Source organism: Carcharodon carcharias, chromosome 5, assembly GCF_017639515.1.
Source record: "Carcharodon carcharias isolate sCarCar2 chromosome 5, sCarCar2.pri, whole genome shotgun sequence".
In the NCBI taxonomy this organism is placed as follows: Eukaryota; Metazoa; Chordata; class Chondrichthyes; order Lamniformes; family Lamnidae; genus Carcharodon; species Carcharodon carcharias.
In genome coordinates this window covers 185,630,204-185,652,733 of record NC_054471.1, presented here as the reverse complement: position 1 = coordinate 185,652,733, position 22,530 = coordinate 185,630,204, and the positions used below count along the sequence as shown (strand labels likewise).

Genomic DNA, 22,530 nt, shown 5'->3' with positions numbered 1-22,530 from the left:
CAGTAATCTGATGCAACTAACATAGTTGAAGCACATACTAGGCGAGATTTTCCTCTGGAGTTTCATCCATGTTCAAGAAGTCCCAAATGGACATCACAATAAAATAGGGAAAAATAGAAACTTATCACTGAGCCCTGATCCAAAAAAACTCACTGGCATGGCTTTTTTCTGACCCTACTTAAGCTCATCTTAAAACCTGTTGCCTATCCATCAGTTCTGTGCTCACTGATCTACATTGGCTTAAGTTCCTAAATACTTCCGATATAAAACGCTTGCACCAGTGTTCAAATCCCCAGATGACTTTTCTTTTCCCCATGTCTTTAACCTTCTCCAACAGAAAACACTCCAAGAGCTCTGCACTGCTCCAACTACATCCGGCCTGCAATACATTCCAAAATGTATTCACCCTATCATTGACAACAGCTCCTTCAGCTGTCAGCCCTTCTGGAATTTCCTCCCTAAATCTCTTCACCTCTCTCTCTCATGCTTTAAGACCCTAATTTAAACACATCCCCTTGCCCAAGTTTTTAGTCTCTGCTCTTTCCTCCTTCAGCTCAGTGTCAATATTGTCTGGCTACACATCTGTGAAGCAGCTTGGGTCATTTAGCCACATTAATGGCATTATATGAACACAAGTTGTTGTCCTTTGTTGTTTATGGGGGACCAGAGGCTTTCAATCTCATCTCCCGAGATTCCATTCCCCTGGATTCCCAAGTACACATATAAGCACCAACTCACAAGCACAACATCAGCTCCTCAGCCATACCAAGCATTATACTACTGCTCCAAAGGATTACCTTTGCCCCAGTGGCCAGCAGCACTGAGTCACCAATCTTCTGCTGTCTTCTACCAGGGCCTCTCCTGAGCCCTCTTTGATTGATGGTACATCTCCTGTGCGTTCACCACTTAAAGTCTGCCAGCTGCAGCTGTCTCTGCTTGGAGCCTCTTTCTCTGCTCCTCTTCTTAACTTTGGGACCTCTCCCTGCAATGCTTCTCCGATATGGTAACCCACTTCTTGTTTTGAAGATCATTTTGCTATTCCTTTGAAGAGGTATTCCTCATGTTGCCCCAGATCATTCTAGATAGAACCTGACAAAAACCATTCGCTGAAAATAACCCTGACAAACAAGTCCACAGTGCTTTAACTTAGTGGCTACTATTGTGTATCCTTTCAATCTTAGTCTCCCAGCTAATAATTTGTAGCGTGGCAGAATGAGGTGGTACTTCATGTTTGGTTATGGGTCATTTCTCCTTTAAGAAAAAAGTAGAAATGGCCATCATATGAAATGTAATCCAGCTTTCCAGAAGTATTCTTTAATGGTGGTGAGAAAAGGTACTGGCAATTATATACCTATCATCTGAGTCTTCCGCTGCTTTCCCATACATTCATATATGAATACAGGAACACTTGCATAAGGAGGAAAGGGACATGAAGAATATTACTCTACCACCTGTCTGTTGTTGATAAATTACAGTTGGTGTTCAATGCAGTGACAGAACTTGAAAAGAAGCAGACGTGAACTTCTTTGCATTGCATAGCTATGCATGGGCTGCTGGAGGTGGGACTCATTGCCAAGACTGCCTCCTTCCTTCAGGACTAACATGCAGGGTTCCAGTTTTTTTTGGATTTCAGACAGTAATTCTTCAACTGAAGAGCCATTAACTTCGTGACTTGCTGCCCTGAGGAAACACCAGCCTCGGATATTGCTGTAACTCAGAACACGGTGCCTTGATCTTTTCACCTGTTGCTGTGGAACTGGATTTTTCTTCAGCCACTGTATCCCCAAAGGCAGGCTCCCTATAGAAGGCCATAATCACATTCCCTGAGGCTGGGGCGAACATTTAATGAAGAAAAATTGAGCTTGTTCTGGGTGGTGTAACACCAGTGGGTGGATGATGCAGTTGCAATCTACTACTGGTGATAAACCAGCCGTAATGACAAGTCTGGCCCGGCCTATAATTCAACATCATGGAAGATTCATTAGTTAACACAATGTTTTGTCTGGAAACAGTGGCCTCGAAATTGTCTGCAAACTGGGCACAGGGAACTGTGCCTGAGGGACACCTAATATTGGTCCATGAGCCTCATTTACATTAGAGAGCTGCAAACATCTGCTCCCGAATTGAATTTTAATTTCAGCATCCATGAACCCACACTTGCAGGAGGCTCCAATACATCAACTGATATCTAGGCCTTTATGTTTTAAATTTGAAGAATCAACTCAACATTTTGTAAATAGCAAGAATCATATTTTAATTGTTATGTTCCAGCTACATGAATATTATTAATGAAACTCCCTAAAGCATAAACATATTAAATGTGAATTTAAAAACCAAATGGCATATTTTGATAATTTTATCACTTATTGGTAAGAACAGATTTTGACTAGATCATTGTTATATGACAAGGAACAAAATATTAGAGTTTGTCTTTTGCTGCTCTTCTCAGAGTCCTTGCCATTGTACTAAGTGTACAGTTCCCTATTCCTCAAATTAAGGAGAGAGGGATGGTTAGTAAATCCAGTTAAATTAGCCTCTGGAATACTAAATGAACTTACACCATTATATTTTCTTAAATTGAGCAAAGCTTTGTCCTAAAGTAGCTGCTCTTAAATAATATGGTAAATACCCAATATAAAATAGAAACAAAAAAATGCTGGAAATACTCAGCATGTCAGGCAGCATCTCTGGAGAGAAAAATAATTAATGTTTCAGGTCGATGGCCTTTCATCTGGAGCTCTGAGGAAAGGTCATTCACCTGAAACTTAACTTTCTCCACAGATGCTGCCCAACCTATTGAGTACTTGCAGCAATTTGTTTTTATTTCAGTTTTCCAGAATCTGCGGTATTTTAGTTTTATGTTGTGATAAATACCCAAGTTTGTATAATGTATTTAAAATAAAATAATCCCTTTAAAAAAAAAAGCTTTTAGGTTCTCATCCAAAGTAGGGTTTACATCACTGCTCAATGGTTTACTTTACTTGTTTAGCACAAGCACTTTTATTGGGTCCAATTAAATGCAGTTCAGAGCTCCAGCTGTTCCGCTTCCAAAATGTATGAACATTCTCCCCACAGTTCCATTTCTGACTCTGAGGCAGCATGGTGCCCATCAGTAAAAATAAGTGCTGGAGTAAGTAACTTTTGATGTGTGCTCCAGTCCACAAGCAGCTGGATTAAAACTCCATGTTCACTTCATCTAGCAAAATGAGCACTAATTTGGAATAAATGAAGTCCCGATCACAGGGGTAATAAAGAAAACAATTGAGTACAGAAAACTCTCATCAGTCTGAAAAAAATGGTAATGCAGGTCATAGTATAGGAGGTTTACAGTATATGCAGTGCAACAACCCAGCAGGGAAGGGATAATCATAGCAAAATAGTTCTGCATATTCCAAATTTCACAGTAAGTGAGGAAAATCTTTCAGACTGCATTTACCCAATATAAACATGCAAGATCTTCCATATTTCTGCTCTTGTGAATACTCACAAATGGAAACTGTAATTATTGACTAAGTGGATCAATGTGCTGCCTGATCCTGGCATTGTCTGATCATTTAAAACAGGGACCAAATACCGAAAGCTGTCCATGGAACGACACCTGGGTGTAAACTGCTGCCTTCTAGTATGAGGAAGAAAAAAAGGGAGAACATGGGAGGAGTTGGGGAACTGTATTTAATATCTTGCAGCCTTGATTAGAAACAACAAATCAAATTCAACTTGTATTTCAGAGATTTCCAAATCCATTCTTCACCTGAGGTGAGGCAAAAATGGGCTGCCTAATAGGACTACCATTTATTGTTAAAAATCTGCAGTTCTTAACTTACCTTGATAAAGAGAGGTTTTCATTAAAATCACACAGTGCAGAAGAGGCCCTTCGGCCCATCGAGTCTGCACCGACATGTGAAAAACACCTGACCTACCTACCTACCTAATTCCATTTACCAGCACTTGGCCCATAGCCTTGAATGTTATGACGTGCCAACTGCTCATCCAGGTACTTTTTAAAGGATGTGAGGCAACCCGCCTCCACCACCCTCCCAGGGAATGCATTCCAGACCGTCACCACCCTCTGGGTAAAGAAGTTTTTCCTCACATCCCCCCTAAACCTCCTGTTCCTCACCTTGAAATGATGTCCCCTCGTGACTGACCCTTCAACTAAGGGGAACAGCTGCTCCCTATCCACCCTGTCCATGCCCCTCATAATCTTGTACACCTCGATCAGGTCACCCCTCAGTCTTCTCTGCTCCAACGAAAACAACCCAAGTCTATCCAACCTCTCTTCATAACTTAAATGTTTCATCCCAGACAACATCCTGGTGAATCTCCTCTGCAACCCCTCCAGTGCAATCACATCCTTCCTATAATGTGGCGACCAGAACTGCACACAGTGCTCCAGCTGTGGCCTCACCAAGGTTCTATACAACTCCAGCATGACCTCCCTACTTTTGTAATCTATGCCTCGACTGATAAAGGCAAGTGTCCCATATGCCTTTTTCACCACCCCACTAACAGGCCCCTCCACCTTCAGAGATCCATGGACACACATGCCAAGGTCCCTTTGTTCCTCAGAACTTCCTAGTGTCATGCCGCTCATTGAATACTTCCTTGTCAAATTACTCCTTCCAAAGCGTATAACCTCACGCATTTCAGGGTTAAATTCCATCTGCCACTTATCTGCCAATTTGACCATCCCGTCTGTATCTCCCTGTAGCCCAAGACACTCAACCTCACTGTTAACCACACGGCCAATCTTTGTGTCATCCGCAAACTTACTAATCCTACCCCCCACGTAGTCATCTATGTTGTTTATATAAATGACAAATAATAGGGGACCCAGCACAGGTCCCTGTGGTACACCACATCCAGTCACTAAAGCATCCTTATGTCATCACCCTCTGTCTTCTACAACTAAAGCCAATTTTAAATCCACCTTATCAAATTACCCTATCTCCCATGTGCCTTCTTTATTAGTCTCCCATGTGGGACCTTGTCAAAGGCTTTGCTGAAATCCATATAAACTACATCAACTACACTACCCTCATCTACACACCTGGTCATCTCCTCAAAAAATTCAATCAAATTTGTTAGGCATGACCTCCCTCTGACAAAGCCATGCTGACTATCCCTGATCAAACCTTGCCTCTCCAAGTGGAGATAGGTTCTCTCCTTCAGAATTTTCTCCAATAGTTCCCTACCACTGACGTGAGATTCACTGGCCTGTAGTTCCCTGGCTTATCTCTGCAACCCCTCTTAAATAGCAGAACCACATTAGCTGTTCTCCAGTCCCCTGGCACCTCCCCTGTGGCTAGAGAGGAATTAAAAATTTGGGACAGAGCCGCTGCAATCTCCTCCCTTCCTCCCTCAGCAGTCTGGGGCTCAAATCATCCAGACCTGGAGCTCTTAAGTCTGCCAACATCTCCCTAGATCAATTTGCTTAAGAACCTCGTAGTCTCTCTCCCAGAGTTCGATACCTTCACCCTCATTCTCTTGGGTCCAGCACTGAGCCGTCCCTTGTTGGACCCTCTACATATTGACCTAAAAATTCTCCTGTACACACTTCAAGAAATCCACTCCATCCAAGCCCTTAACATTATGTCTATCCCAATTAATGTTGGGAAAGTTGAAATCACCTAATATAATTACCCTATTGCTATTGTTTTTACACAGGTCCGCAAATTGTGCACATATTTGCTCCTCAATTTCCCGCTGACTATCTGGGGGGGTCTATAATAAACACCTAACAATGTGGCTGCCCCTTTTTTATTCCTAAGCTCTACCCACAAAGCTTCATTCGATGCCCCCTTCAAGAGATCATCTCTCCTTACAGCAGTAACTGGCTCCTCAACTAATAATGCAATGCCTCCTCCTCTTTTACCCCCTCCTGTCTCGCTTGAAGATTCTATATCCCGGAATGTTGAGCTGCCAACCCTGCCCCTCCCTTAACCACATCTCAGTGATGGCTACTATATCACAATCCCACGTGTCAATCCTCACCCTTAACTCATCCATTTTACCTGTAATACTCCTGGCATTAAAGTAGAGGCCATTCAGCCTTGCCTTACTCCCTTGAAACTTAATGCAGCTGTACTCCCTCTGACTTGATTGTTTTACTGTATTATGATGTGTCCCTATTCTGCTAACATTCTGTGTCCCCTCCCCCTGCCAAATTAGTTTGAACTCCTCCAAACAGCACTAGCAAACCCGCCCGCAAGGATGTTAGTCCCACTCTGGTTCAGATGTAGACCGCCCCACTTGTACAGGTCCCACCTTCCCCAGAAATGGTCCCAGTGATCCAAGAATCTAAAACCCTCCCTCCTGCACTAACTCTTAAGCCATGTATTCATCTTCACTTTTCTCCTATTTCTGAGCTTGCTAGCACGTGGCACTGGGAGTAATCCAGAGATTACAACCTGAGAGGTCTTGATTTTTAGTCTACTGCCTAACTCCCTGAATTCTTGATGCAAGACCTCATCCCTCTTTCTACCTATGTCATTGGTACCAACATGTACCACGACGTCTGCCTTATCACCCTCCCCCTTCAGGATGCCCTGCAACCGTTCAGTGACATCCCAGGCCCTTGCACCAGGGAGGAAACACACCATCCTTGAGTCACATTGACGGCCACAGTAGAGCCTATCTGTTCCCCAACAATAGAATCCCCTATTACTATTGTTCTTCCTCCCCTCCTGCACAGACAGGCTGCTTGTGTTGCCACAAGCTTGGCTCTATCTGCACTCCCTGGAGGAACGAGCGCCCTCATCAAGCTTTAAAAGAGAATGAGACATTTAGTTTCAAAAAAATATTCAGGAAAGCCAATTCAACAATTGTACCTCTTTTGATTAATTCAGTAATAGCTGACTAGTTTAATATGTTTCAAAACTTATAGCATGGCATGGCTAACTAGTAAGCCTTCTATTCGTCCATTCAATAGCTGATTAATTATTTTAAATAAAAAAAAATGCATCACTGCACGCTCCATAGACATTGCTTACTTTATTACTTGTATAACATACACAGAAGAAATGCTGTGCCATTAAATAATTTATTCTTACCACTGAAGTCTCATTAATTGTTCAAGAAATAGTAAGGCTGTTTAATCATGTGTTTAATATTCAATTGCTCAGAAGACAACATTGATCCCAAACAATCTTTGAACTCTGACATAATCCAGTCGTTGAATATCTTAATCAAATGAAATCCTTTATTCTGTTGCTCTGCTTTCTGCCTAAACATGAGCAAAAACAAATCTATTCCACACACCGGGGCAGCTGGTAATATCTGTCATGAATCTGAAATAATCTCCTGAAGCCCAGGAAATTTCTAAAAAAAACATTTTGATGGTTAAATACTAGGAGCATCACAATCTCTATTTTGCAGCAACACCAAAGTGACAGAACAATTCTGCAGTCGAGCCTATCTCTCCAATTTCCATATGTGCTGGGCGAAGTGGGTCAGTTGGATCACCTGGGCATTTTATAAAGTGAAATATAAATATTACACAATGGCAAAAGTTGGGAGCCTGCGAATGCTCTCAGAAAATTTAATATACACTGGCTGAGAACAGAACTCCGTATGAGTTTAACCAGTCACGTTCTCTTATGGTGGAGAAAATCAAGTTCACAGCCATACAATAGTGCGTAATGCGACCCAAGTGTTGCTGGCCATGAACTACTAACTTCATCTCCTGGTTTTAATAACATCCCAACCTAAATTGATCAAGATCTGGCAACTACTTGCTTCTTGAAGGTTTTTAGTTAAAGACAGTGAAAGTGGCTCTGAGGAGGATGGTCTCGAGAACACTGTCTCCGAGAGGAGTAAGGGACTGCCTTGGGAGAGGCTGAAAGCCATGTGGACTACAAGGAAAGGAGAATGGTAAAGGGAGGAGATTCAATAGTGAAAAAAAAGAGAAAAGCTGGAAAAGAGCAAGAACATTCCAAAAAGAAACTGGTCAGGATCAAGTACGCAAAGTATTCAAAACACAATTGGAGTATTAGAAGCATTAGTAACTACAGAGAGATATGATGAAATAGCAATAACAGAGAGAACAGGGGAAAAAGAAAAAAAGATGCCCCAGCTGGTTCTGTTAAACTGTATCCATATGAATAGAATTTAGAAATAGCCAGGGATACAATTCTCAATGTGTATTACAAGCCATCAAACAGTGGAAGTGAAACAAAGGGCCAAGATCTGCAAATAGTTCAAACAGCACAATGATATTTGGTGATTTTAATTATCCTAAGAAAGAATGAAATAAACATAGGTTAAAAGCAAGATGCTGCAAAGGATTGAAATTTGAAACAAAAACAGAAAATGCTGACAACACATAGCAGATCAATTGCCGGTTGTGGAAAATATAGACAAGTTAATATTTTGGGTGCTTGCCCTTTTACATTAATGCAATAAGGGGCCAACAAAGAGACAATCAGAAAAAGGGAAAAGGAAGGTTGTACATATATGAGCAGAATGATGTATCTTATCTTTGTCAAGAAATGGACAGAAGCATTAAGACAATAAAGAAACAAAGGATGTGTAAGTGCTTGAATAAGTGAGAGACCTGAGAAATGAGAGAAGATGGGAGAAATGCAAAACACAGAAAAACTGGCATCAGATATGAAATTAAAACAGTTTTGAAAGTGAGGATATAATTAAGATCCAAAGTTATTCAAGTTAAGGACAGATGATTGCCGAGTGTCTCGGCCAAAGAAGAGACACCATTCTTGAAGCGCTTGCATTCAGCTTCATTAAAAGTGTACAAGACCAATCAGAGAGAGATCAGTGTGGAAACAGGAGAGGGCATTAAAACAGGCAGGCCACAAGTACCTTGGGATCACACTTGCAAGCAGAATGGAAATGCTCAGCAAAGAGATTATCTCACTGGTGCTTAAAATTCTCCCATCTGCAGGAGATCATGCAACAAGAATCAAATAGTTAATTAGAATAAGTATACGTAAATTATCTTACAAAGGACTGTTTGAGTCACTGGGTAGTGGTACTGGAGAAAGTGAATAGGCATGTGTTACATCTCCTACATTTGCACAGGAAGATGCTGGGATGGGCAACTGGAAGCGTTGGAAGAATGAACCACAGCCACAGAGGAACAATAGCTCAAGAAAGTGAAGAGGGAACGGATGGGAAGGTGTACTTGATGATGAAATTACATTATATATAAATGCACATTATAAATGGTGGAAATGTTGGATGATAATCTTATGAATCTATGGGTCAGGGAGAAAGTGAAAATCAAGAGGAACTCTCTCATAGTTGAAAGACTTCCAGGGAATAGGACAAAGCTGCTCAACTGCTCTGCTGACTACAGCAGAGGGGAATCCTTGGGTGAGTAATAAAAGGGCATTCCAGAGCTCTGGTGTGGAAGCTAGCAGCTTTGACAAAGGCAGAGAAATTGGGAGAATGAGATAAGAAGAAACAAAGTCTAAGTAGGCGTAGAAGTCAGCAGGATGCTATTTAAGGGAGAGAAAGAAAAATGAGAAGTCTGGAAAAGGAAAGGAGGAGTCAGGCAAGGATTACCTGAAGGCAAGGAATGGATAGAAACTAGAAGCATAGTGAATAGAATTTACAATGTCAGAGCAACAGTGAGGGGCAGCACCTACACAGTGGTCAATATACCAAAGAAGGGGGCCTTCTGTATGCCTGGATAGGCCTAGAACAAGGAGTGTTCAACATATTCTGCAACAAAAAAAACAACTAATAGCTGGGGTACATGGGGGTTCTCATAGCCATGCTTTTTATCTGGAGCAAGTGAAAGGAGTTATCCAAGATGAGATCAAGTTTGGATAGTCAAAGGAGGGAAGTGGTGTATAGGGACTGGTTGGATCATTATAAAGGAAGAAATAAAGTGCCTGGTGAGTATATAAGGGTTTTTATGTCCTAGGTGAAAGGAAGAGAATTGGGGCTACAGAATCTACAATTCTTAAAGTGGTATAGAGCATCAGGGAGTCACAGACACCAGGGGAGTACAGAATGGATGAGGGGAAAAGCTTAAAGGCAAGAGGGAATTAGTTCAGTGGGGTAGGAACAAATTAAAATAATTGGTCTACAGTACAGTCCTGCTTGCGTGCCCTTGGAGGAGGTAGAAACTGGCCCTATGGGACTGGGGAACAATGAGGTTGGAGGCAGTGGATGCACTGGAAGAGTGTAGAATCACTTACACGTTCTTCTGGAATTCTGTATTATTCTGGGCATGTGCGGCTTCCTGAAGTCGTGGTCAGTTTCAGAGGAGTAATGACAGCAAACACTGACATTTCATCATCACAGCAAAATTCAGGCAGTTATTTCTTATCATAAATTAAATTTTCCAAATGTAGATGAGAGATTTTTTCCTAATAATCTATTTTAAACTTACTTGTCACCAACTTAAATTTACAGCATCTTGCTCTACTGTCCAGACTGAGAAAATATTCTTTTTTTCACCTTATCTGTACAGCTAACACTTTGCATACATCAATATGATGACCCTTTTAGCTGCACACAGTATTCAAAGTCAGGTCTGACTAGTGTGTTGTGATGTCACAGTATAACATTATTTACCTAGAAATTACAGTTGGTGATATTAGCGAACAAACATTTAATACATTCATAGAACATTTCTTTGCCTACTAGATTAGCAGGAACATTAACCCATTTAAAAATATACAGGTCAACATCTGTGTTAACGTAATCAGTGCAGGAATGTTGAAAAACAAGTTCATTGTTGGTCTGATAATATTAGCAACAGTAATTTCTAGGCTATTCTTCACTACTCCGGCTATGTATTCTAAGCATTCTGTTTGCTTTTAAATTGTTTTCCCTACATAGTCTTGACATTGAAGATATCAAGTGCAAATAGTATGAGACACCAAAGGTTCTCACATCTCTGCTCCTCTATGCCTTCTCTCCCTTTCTCTTATAACTGCAAAAATTAAACAGGAGAACTATTAACTTACACTTAGCTGAAAATGGAATATCACAAAAAAATTTGCATTTTTAGTCAGAATGTCTAGTCCAACACCTGAGAGTAACTTAATTTCAAACAGCTGAAAATGACAAAGAAATTACACACAATCATTAAATAGTTTTATTGGTGTCCAGTGGTCAGTTTCTAATATTAAATAATAAAAAGCTTTTAAAAGGTGCCTATTTGTGCCTTAGAAATAAGCATAATTTTAAAAGCCTCCTTCAAGGCCCGCAATTGGGCACAATTAGCAGAAACTTGCCACAGTGAGTAATGTGATCTGGAAGCATGGCCAGTTTGGTGAGCAAGGCCGGCCACTGGTGCAATGTTTTTAAACCACCCTAAAAAAAAATCACAGAAACTTGATTTGCACTGGACGTAACTTAAGCTTGAAATTCCTCATTCTTTTGTACTATAGCTTGGTCAATCTCAGGCAAATTGCACTAGAAAGACAGGTATATATTAATGAGATTGGCAGGGAACTTGGATGCAAATAAACATTGGCAAAAATTGGTGGACAAATTAGCATAATTGTGGGTGCAAGCTCCTGAAAACGCACCAACAGGAAATTCCACATACCATCTAAATTTGAGGTAAAGTCTAAAAAGTTGAAGGAAACTGGGTTGACACCCTGGTGGGGAAAAATATGATTATGGTTAGAATTACTGGCGGGAAATGGATTTAAGGAATTATTCAGCCACAGAATCACAGAATTTTAACAGCACAGAAGGAGGCCATTCGGCCCATTGTGTCTGTACCCGGCTCTCCAAATGAGCATTATGACCTAGTGCCATTGCCCTGCCTTTTCCCTGTACCCTTGCACATTGTTTCTATTCAAATAATCATTTAATGCCCTCTTGAATGCCTCAATTGAACCTGCCTCCATCACACTTCCAGGCAGTGCATTCCAGTCTCGAACTACTCATGGCATGAAAAAGTTTTTTCTCACATCACATTTGCTTCTTTGGCAAATCACTTTAAATCCGTGCGCTCTTGTTCTTGATCCTTTTCCGAGTGGGAACAACTTCTCCCTACCTACTCTGTCCAGCCCCCTCATGATTTTGAACATCTCTATCAAATTTCCTCTTAGCCTCTTTGCCCAAGGAGAACAGTCCCAACCTCTCCAAGCTATCCTCATAACTGATGTTTCTGATCCCTGGAACCATTTTTCTAAACCCCTTCTGCACTCTCTCCAATGTGTTCACATCCTTCCTACAATGTGGCGCTCAGAACTGTACATGTTCTTCCTACCAAAATCCATCACCTCACACTTCTCCGCACTGAGCTTCATTTGACACATATAAGCCAACTCCACCAACTTGTCTATGTCCTCTTGAAATTCTACACTGTCCTCCGCGCAATTTACAATACTCCCAAGCTTCATATCATCTGCAGCTGCATTAGACAACTAAACAAACAACTAGAAACAGTTAAAATACTGCAGATGCTGGAAATCTGAAACAAAAACAAAAATTGCTGCAAAAACTCAGCAGGTCTGACAGCATCTGTGGAGTGAAAGAGTTCGCTTTGCTGTTGTTGGCCCAAAATGATTCAGTAATCTGGTCATTTCAACCACAAATCAATTCAATTCCCCTGTACTTGGGTTTAGTAATGCCTCCTAGAAAATTTCAGCAGTAATATTAGCGCATACAGATTGAACAATTATCAGAGAAAACCTGAACAATAAAATATTGATTAATCCATACTCTTTATATCCACTTTTTAAAAAGAATTACGATGGTGGAAGTCACGCTTCAGAGTAAAAATTCCAACCCAATTACTTTTTTATAAATTGTGTTCTTCTAATTCCTTATGATAATTGAACAAATTTAACCTCAGCTCTACACCTTTGGATGCAACATTTCTCTGTTGAAAGGAAATGGGAGCCAGCGGCACAAACAGCTCCCTTAAATGCTTAACTAGGAGGGTGTGCAACTTTTATAAAATATATTAAAGGAAAAAATTAAGAGTGCCATAATTTTGTATAGATAGGCACGTCACTCAGTAACACATAAATGCTGCTTTAAATTGAAAACTATTTTAAACTATTAAAATGCAGTCAATGCTTAATTTAAAAATTCATCAAAAGCAAATGGTGCAAACATGTTTGGCCAGTAGCAATGGCAAGTTTTATTTCTCCTAACAGAAAAACTTAGCACTTTTGAATAAACTGCAGCCTTCTTTGCTCATGACGTTGAAATGGTTTTTTTTTGTTTGACTGTAAGATAGAAACGAGCGCGCTAGCCTGAGCTACGGGTCAAAGGTTTGGGTTGGCTTAGGCTGCCCTTCTTCATTCAGTGAAACTCAAACTGAGACAACCATTTCCTGTGCTGCATACGATACCGTGACAACTACTGGAGAAATGTTAACACTATAATTTGCTGCAGCATGAATTTTGGGGAAGCAGTTTCACACTGATTTCTTTATCTTTAAGAAATCAGCATTCTAGACCACCCAAAACACCATGGCCTGAACTTTTCAGTTGGCGAGCGGGGGCGAGTAAAATGACATGCAATGACGGACGTGCGTCCTGACATCATCGCGCTGTCTCGTTCGGTGGACATGCACCGGAGTCGGCTGTGCGCCTGCCGATAATTGATAGGCCTATTACGAGTTAGTTAATGTAATTTTTTTTTACACTGCACATCCAACCTTAAGGTTGGTGGGGCAGGCAAAAAGGACAAGCGGCCTTCACGTTTTTTTAGGAAACCTCATCCACAAGCGGGATGAGGTTTCCTAAAGCTTTTATTAATTAAATTAAAAATTTCTCTGGAATGTAAAAACATATCCCGTCCCATGAGGGAATATGTTTAATTAAATTTTTAATCCATTTATTTATTTTTTTTAACAATCGCTTCAACCTCCCCGAGGCAGCTCCGTGCCTCAGGGAGACTGAAGCGTTCATTCGCGCGCATGTGTGAAAGAACCTTGGCCCCCAACTCTCCCTCCTCCCCCCCGCCCGCACAGGTGGCACTGAGCGCTATCGCTCGCATCTTATGCTGGGCGGGCCTTAATTGGCCTGTCCGCATAAAATGGCGGCGCGGAGCCTGCAGCGGTCAGCTCCATGACTGCCCCTGCCAAGCCTGCCCGCCGACTGAAAAATTCAGGCCCATGACACCCTCACCACGCTTATAATGGGGATAAACAGTTCAAAGTTTTTTTTAATTCATACTCGGCTAAAATTTATCCATCTGAATCAGGCACACAGCACTTCCTTTCTTGACTGTTACCATATATTTCACACCTTTACCTACCAATGGCTGGTTGTTATACAACTCGAAATCTATTATAAATTAAAAACAATGAGTGGTCTCAGGATTCCCAAGGTGCTGCAATAGTAGGTGGCACTGTCAACATAACAGATTGGAAACAATAAGGCCCAACCTAACATTTAGCAAAAGCTCAAACGGCATCCTGATTCAATCCCATGCACGTTAGGCACAGCATCAACTATGGCATTACAGGAACGACCTAGTCAGCAGCTCCACCCATTAGCACCAAGCCACACCACTCCCACTCCACAGCACTCCCCATTCAAGTGAGATTTTCGTCTTCCACTGCTGTGCAAGTTTTTAAACCCTTTTCCAACCCGACTCTTTACCCAGCTGCACATAGTAAAAAAGCAGAAACACAGCACAATCAGAAATCGGTGGTGGAGTAAACTGGGAAATGAAACCTAAAGCTATGGATGACCAGTTATCCCTAAATACCCTTCAACAACTATTCGCATTTAAACAGCACCTTTACCATAGTAAAACATCCCAAGGCACTTCATAGCAGCATGATCAAACAAAAGTTGACCTGAAACATTCAACTCAGCAATAATCATCAACAAATGTTCTCTAATTTTACTCAGATGCCATTATGTTTCTTGCTTACTTTTTCAATCCTGTGCAAAAAGATGTTTCATCATATAGCTGTTCAACATATGCTACAATACTAGCCAATACTTACTGAAGAAAGCTTTAGATGAAGACTGCTCAGATGGTGACAAATTAGATGCAGTTGTTCAACTGGAAAGAGTCCTGCTCCCTCCTAAGAAATTTCTAACAGTAAATCTACAGCACATTATACACACTCTGAATTCTGATAAACTCAGCAAGCTAGCAAGTGTCTTGAGTTTTACTGGAGAATGGAAATCGCATTACCAAGATCCAATTAAATGTAACCTGTGAGCCCTTCAAGAAAAGCTTCAGTGCAAAAATTTGCTGGTGGAAATCAAGTTAATTCTTCCAGTTCTATTAATTATTTGCAAGCTTATCAAACAATCAGGTCTTGAATCTCCATACACCATCATAAAAATCCATGATCTTTGAAACTTTGTCTTTCAAATAAAGGCAACATGTTTTTGAGATACAAATGCTGTACCAAGGAAGTTATAGATTAAGAAAGTAGGTCAGAGCTTAAGAATCCGTGGGGTGGGAATGTTACCCTCTCCCTACCACTCCAGCTGTACTCCCCCAACACCTCCACTGCCTCTGTAGTCTCAGTCTAATAATTCAGTCATGGGTGAGCCACAGTTTCCTCCATCAAACACAGGGCAGACATATGCCATCATCTTCGTACCTTCCTACAAAACTACCTGTCTGCACCAGTGATTCAATTTCCCTCAGCAGTCATTGTCCCAAGCCAAACAATACAGTTTGTAATTTTGGAAGTCAACTCCTGTACTCAAGCCCAAGTTTAGCATTCAGCCCCGTACTTTCCATCACAAAGACCACTCATCTCAAACCCTGCCTCAGATTATTTGCCATTGAAACCCCCATCCATGCCATAATCACCACCAGACACAACTATTGCAAAGCTTTCATGGCTGACCTCCCATCCTCCACAAACTTCAATTCATGAAAAACACTGATTCATGAATTCAATCTCACAGCAGATCCCATTCACTAAACAATTCCACCCTTGCTGACCTACATTGGTTCCCAGTCCTTCAACTCAAAAATTTCAGCCTACCGTTTAAACCTGTTCATGGCCTCACACTTCCATCGCTGTAACCTTTTCCAAACCTGCAACTTCCCCATGAGCTCTCCATTCCACAGGCAGTAAGTAGCTAGGCTTCAGGGCTCATCTGTGCAGAGGACTGTCTCTGAGGAACGTGGGTCAATTTTAGGCTTCACTTGTCTTCAAACTTCCGTTTCATTATTATTTTTTACTATTATATTTTTGCTGGCTCTTTTCCTTCGTACATCACTGATTGCTCCAGTGTGTGGTTTTTGGTACACTGTCAATTGTTCTCCAAAGTCTACAAAATTTCAGCTCAGTGAATGCTGATATTGCCATTTTAATTCTTACCAATTACGGTTGGTCAAACTGGCATGCCTTGTCTGTGCCGTGCTGGTTCCCCAGACACTAAAAAGGAATTTTAGTGAACTGCATATCCGGGCACTGTGGAAGCATTTTTTTTGAAGGTGTCATACAATGTTGGTCCTACCCATTGTAACCAATTATTCTGGTACCATTATGGAAAGAACTCTGCCGATCAGCGCAGCGCAGTGCCTTTGGAATCCTGAGACCACGCACTGTTTTTAATATCTAATTAGGTAATATCCCAACATTTTGTATATAATCCCTAGTTTGTTTTTATATTTATGCATGAAAATTATGCTGATTGTGGGCATAATGTTATCTATACTTACAGTGGTTGTTTATAAGAAGCTGACAACGCTGTTAATATTGCAGAATTGAACTGCGTTTACATTTTTATAAGATATTTATATGGAGATCAATGTAAGATTAATTACACCAACAAAGTAGAATGTAATGCATTTTATAATAATGCATCATGTATCAGATAACGTTACTTAAATACAATACAATGGTGCATAACTTCATATAAATTGCTCTAAATATGATCCAATGGACATTAACACTAAAACCAGAAATATGATTATATGTGACCCTGCAATTGAGAGTTTATAAGTCAGTGACATAATAATTTTAATGTTACACTATAGTAATTAATAGTTCAGATACACTTCCATTAATTTATTTACGCATTCATGTGATTTCTTCACCAATTTCACACAATAACTGCACCAAATACCCAGCAGCATTACTGAAATACAAGCAATGTAAACACAGATCATGGCCAAGGACAGCCCAGAATGACTGGTGTCAGTCATTCTGAGTGTGATAGCCATTCAAACCATTGTGTTTCCTCTACTGTGAATTTCTGTTCCCGAAGTATGACCCTACCAAGGGCCCAACTCCCTCTTCACCCCTCCATTCACCCCTCTCTCCCCACACAACCCCCATCTGCCCCATCTCTCACCCATCCGGCCCTCTCACTCCCCATCCATCACCTTCTCTCCGCCAAATTCCCCCACCCCCATATCACCTTCTCTCTCCCCTCACCACCCCTCTCCCTCACCCACTCCCTCCCTCCCTCACCACACCCTCTCCCCCCTCCCCTCTTCTCCTCCTTCTCCCCCTTCTCCCCCACCCCCTCTACCCCCTCCTTCTCCCCTCCCCCTCCCTCACCCCCCTCTTCCTCTCCCCCTCTACCAACCTTCTTCTCCCCTCCCTCACCCTCTCCCTCCCCTTCCCTCACTCTCCCTCACACCCACTTCCCCCTTCCCTCTCTTCCCCTCCCCTTCCCCCTCTCCCCCCCCCATTCTTCCCCCCCATTCTTCCCCCTCTTCCCCTTCCCCTCTCCCCACCCTCTCCCTCACCCTCTCCCTCAACCCCTCCCCTTCCCACCCCCTCCCCTCTCCCCCCACCCCACTCCCCCCCTCTTCCGCCCTCCCCCTCTCCCCTTCCCCCCCATCCCACCCCTCCCCATCCCCCCCCCACCCTCCCCCCCTCCCCATCCCCCCCATCCCCCCCCACCCTCCCCCCCTCCCCCCCCACCCTCCCCCCCCTCCCCATCCCCCCCATCCCCCCCCACCCTCCCCCCCTCCCCATCCCCCCATCCCCCCCCACCCTCCCACCCTCCCCATCCCCCCCATCCCCCCCCCACCCTCCCCCCCTCCCCATCCCCCCATCCCCCCCCACCCTCCCACCCTCCCCCCCTCCCCATCCCCCCCCACCCTCCCACCCTCCCCCCCTCCCCATCCCCCCCTCTTCCCCCCTCCCCATCCCCCCCTCTTCCCCCCTCCCCCCCCACCCTCCCACCCTCCCCCCCTCCCCATCCCCCCCTCTTCCCCCCCTCCCCATCCCCCCCTCTTCCCCCCCTCCCCATCCCCCCCTCTTCCCCCCCTCCCCATCCCCCCCACCCTCCCCCCTCCCCCCTCCCCATCCCCCCTCCCCATCCCCCCCATCCCCCCTCCCCATCCCCCCCTCTTCCCCCCCTCCCCATCCCCCCCTCTTCCCCCCTCCCCATCCCCCCCACCCTCCCCCCTCCCCCCTCCCCCCTCCCCATCCCCCCCATCCCCCCCTCCCCATCCCCCCTCTTCCCCCCCTCCCCATCCCCCCCTTCCCCCCTCCCCATCCCCCCCTCTTCCCCCCCTTCCCCTCTTCACCACCCTCCCACCCTCCCCATTCCCCCCTCCCACCCTCCCCATCCCCCCCATCCCCCCCTCTTCCCCCCTACCCCCCTCTTCCCCCCTACCCCCCCCTCCCACCCTCCCCCTCACCCCCTTCCCCCCTACCCCCCCCTCCCACCCTCCCCCTCACCCCCTTCCCACCCTCTCCCTCCCTCACCTTCTCCCCTCCCCCCTCCTCACCCTCTCTCACCCACCCTCTCTCACCCACCCCCATATCACCTTCTCTCTCCCCGCGCCCCCCGCCCCCGCCCCCGCCCCCTAACTCTGTTCCATTTCCTACCTGTCCCACGGCTCTCCAGCTGCTGCTGTCCGTCCTCTAACTCCCTCCCGCCCGCCTCCTGCTCCCAGCGCTAAGTTCCGCCCGCCGCCCGCCTCCCGCCTCCCGCCGCCGCCGCGATCAATCTGCTCCGGTGCAATTTAAAAAAAATATATAAACTTCCTTTTTGTTTCGTTTTGCTCGAAACGCAGTAACTGCGACTGAAACAAGACGAGTGTATATTACCCGGGGGGGGGGGGGAGGGTGTAAGTGACCCGCGCTCAGCAACTTCGCATCTTCTCACTTCAGCAAACGGAGCTGCCGCTTGGTTTAAATGTCATTAAAATAGTCTTAAAAAAAATCACATGAGGGTGACTTCCAATTACCACAGCCTCTACCCGGTGGCGAGATGAATCGGGGGGGGGTGGGGGGGGGGGTTGGGGGTGGTGAATAAAGATTGATTAAAGACAACTTTCTAACACGTTTGGAAACCTGATCGATGGTCCAAGGGTCACGCTGCTTATCTGCAGCATGTGTTCTGAACACTGAACATCCAAACACCCTTCAGTCAACCAGTAATTAACACTCATTTTGACAATTTCACAGGATCAATAAATTTGCATCCCCAACCAGGAATTGAACCCAGGCTGCACTGGTGAAAGCGTCAAATCCTGACCACTAGACCACCAGGGAAACTCCCAATGCTCTTTACGAATTTGCGTGTCATCCTTGCTAATCTTCTCTGTATCGTTCCAATTTTTTTAGTATATCTGCTGCCGAAGCGAGCACCAGTGCTCTTCACCCTGGACTGTCCTGAGCTCACTCATTATGAGGTTCATCATGAGCCCCTTGACCTGTTCCCCTTCCCCACAAATGCCGCCCTCACGTTTTGGCTCCCGGGTCGCGTGCACGGAGACGGGAGAATTTCCCGGCTCCGGCAAAACGCCCGCCCGGCCATCGGGTTAGAATGGGAGCCGGGCTGGGCCACCCGGGAGCTGGTGAGGAGGCTGCCAGCTGCCGGGGGTGGGGAGGGGCAGAAGGCCCACCTTCCGTGGCTCCGGCACTGTGTCCAAAAATAAAGATTAAAATGCGAAACATCTGTCCAGCTCTCAACCCTCACAGCCCCTTACCCCCGCATCCACTCCCAAAACCCCCATCCACGCTAACTCATGCCCTATACTCACCCCCATGGCCCTTTGTAGCCCGTATACCAACCTATGCCCCTCCACCCAACCCCGTGGCCCTTTACAGCCTCTATTCCAACTTAGGGCTCCCCCAACTCATCATCCTTTTCCCTTATACCTACCATGCCAACTCACCTGTTGTATACCTGATTTATGTTGATTGTGGCTGGCTAAGGAATTATTGCTGAGACATAGGTATATCTGAACTAGAACTGGTTTATTGGTTAAACATCACTATATACAGATATATAAGACTAGTGTTACTGTCTAAGCCATGAGAATGTGTAACCACTTGTAGTTGTCAATCAAACTGAAATGGCAAGCACCCTACTGTAATAATGGATGGTTGTGAAATCAGCCATGCAGCATCACGCCAATAATGGAAACAGTAAGGCTTGTGTCAAAAGATAGAGGGAAATAGCAAGCAATCTCTTTTTTAAAAACACCAGACATATTTTTCAAAGATTTATAGGGCTGGACTTTTAAATGCCTCAACAGCATGACAGCTCCCTTTGTCAGGTGCTTCTGACAGTTTTGACAGGTCCATTTGACAGGTCTGTTGACAGTTCCAATGGTAGTAATGAATTTGTGCACTTTCCATGCACATTTGTGTCTAATTTTAACACTTATACAGGGCAACTGACCTCCATCAAAGGGCACCTTACCTCCTCCAATGATGTCCCAGGACCATATCCAAAGAGGTACCTTACCACTCCCAAAGGGTACCCTGGCTATACAAATAAATCTACCAAGTTCAGACCTGCTCTTACCTGGTCTAACCTACACCAGTTAAGTTTGCCACACCTGGCCTACCAAAATCCTACTTCAATGGATGCAGTTGGTGAGTTAAATGGCCAGCTGCCTTCGTAAACCATGCATGAGTAAAACGCACCCCTCCCCCACAAAATCGGGCAGAGCCAGGTCTGAGGATGGGACATCTGATTTTCAGGCATTTCCACTATTTCTGCCACAACAGAGAGCCTCTACGTCATGGCGAAAGTCTGGGCCCAGGTCTCCCTCTAATTCAGCATTAATTTTAACACTGATATGAGCCCTTTAGCCTATTTATTTAAAACAATTGAATGATTACATTAAAAATAGCACTGATTAGAAAATCAGTATTGTCCCTCAAAGTCTCACGACTGACTCAAAAAAACAATTCATGGAATATCTGATGAAGGCACAAAACCACCAACTACTAATCTGGTGCAGAACACAAGAATTCCAATATCCTGCATCATATCACCATCCATTGTGTTTTCTGTCAGAATAAATATAAAACCAATGCTCGAAGGTAACATTAAAAAATAAACATCTATCTCAAAGTTATCACACTTTTTGACAGGCTCATTTGCTATTGTCAGGAAGAAAACGGTATAGGCAGCACTCCCACATCCCAGACCTGAGAATAACTGGTTTCCAAAGCCCTGCCTGTTGCAGTATTTACCCTATTCCACTATGGGACAGAAATTTCCCTTTATCCTAATTGGTTTCATCCCTCCCACAATTTAAGATTTGAAGCACCACTGAAAGCAACTATATCAAAATGCACTAAATGATTACTTAGAATTTTTTGGCCTATACACTCTCCCTTTGCCTTTCTTGTGTGACATGATTATTTGTTCTGCCATAAGGATGCTTGAGGTCTTTATAATAACTCCCAGATAATGAAGGACTGTTGACCTGCTGGAATACAGTCAGCAAGATTCAGATACTGTTGAGATAAGGTTTCCTTGGAGATAATCAGTTATAATGTTTTTTTCAGTAGAGTGAACCTGGCAACCTGACTTTTCTTGATGGGGATTCAGCCCCTCTAGGAAATCTCATTCAGTCTATGGGGGGAACAGGCTGTCTCACATTTAAGTTACTTAATCTTGGAGAAGGCAGAACAGATCACGATGAAGTTGGCCTATATGGTCGAAGTGTCTAGGGAATGGGGTGAAAAGCAGGAAATCTTGCATAAAATTTCGGAAAAATATCAAAATGTAATATAGATAGAAGAAGAATCCACAGCATGAGGAATTTAGGGTGTTACAGATCTGCTTTATCAAAAAAAGGAAATAGCATTTCCAAAATTTATCTTCTTAAAACCTTACGGTTTTCAACAAATCTATCAGGTCTCCTCTTAACCTTCTTTGTCCTAGGGATAAAGAGCCTCAGCTTTTCTATACTCCATATAACTGAAATCTTTTATCCTTTGTATCAACTTTGTAATCTCACCCGCAGTCCCAAGGGCCCAAACACGCCCAATTCTAACTCATTTAACAAATTTTTAGACCTTGTGAAGACATATTTTCAGCCAAAGCTATGGATAATAATGCAGAGGTTTCAGTTTAACTCCAGAGTAAGGGCCTCAGGAGAGGCCATTGCAACTTATATAGAGAAGTTGAAGTAGTTGACTGAGCACTACTACTTCAGAGACACACTCAATGACATGTTGCGGGGCCAGTTGGTTTGTGGTGTTCATGATGATGCCATTCAGTGCCGTTTACTTGCAGAAGGTAACATCGATTTGAAACACACCATGGAGATAGCACTAGCAATGGATAGTGCTGCGAGGGACTCACAGACTTTACAGAGCATGCAGCATAGCATTGTTCTTCAGTTGGGGCAGGAACCTACCGCTGGGCAAGGTGTGAAAATCAGAGAGAC

General features: G+C 43.8%; 1 protein-coding gene and 1 pseudogene across 1 annotated transcript in view; both read right to left on the bottom strand.

Annotated features, from left to right (window-relative positions):
* Window positions 1–18,766, bottom strand: part of ldah (lipid droplet associated hydrolase) — a 380,424-nt gene extending 361,658 nt beyond the window's left edge. Inside the window, exon 1 of the mRNA XM_041188040.1 lies at window positions 18,719–18,766. The gene's annotated coding sequence lies outside the window, so the exon portion shown is untranslated. The remainder of the gene's footprint in view (window positions 1–18,718) is intronic.
* Window positions 18,767–19,386: 620 nt separating this feature from the next.
* On the bottom strand, window positions 19,387–19,483 carry LOC121278526 (annotated as a pseudogene).
* Window positions 19,484–22,530: the final 3,047 nt, after the last annotated feature.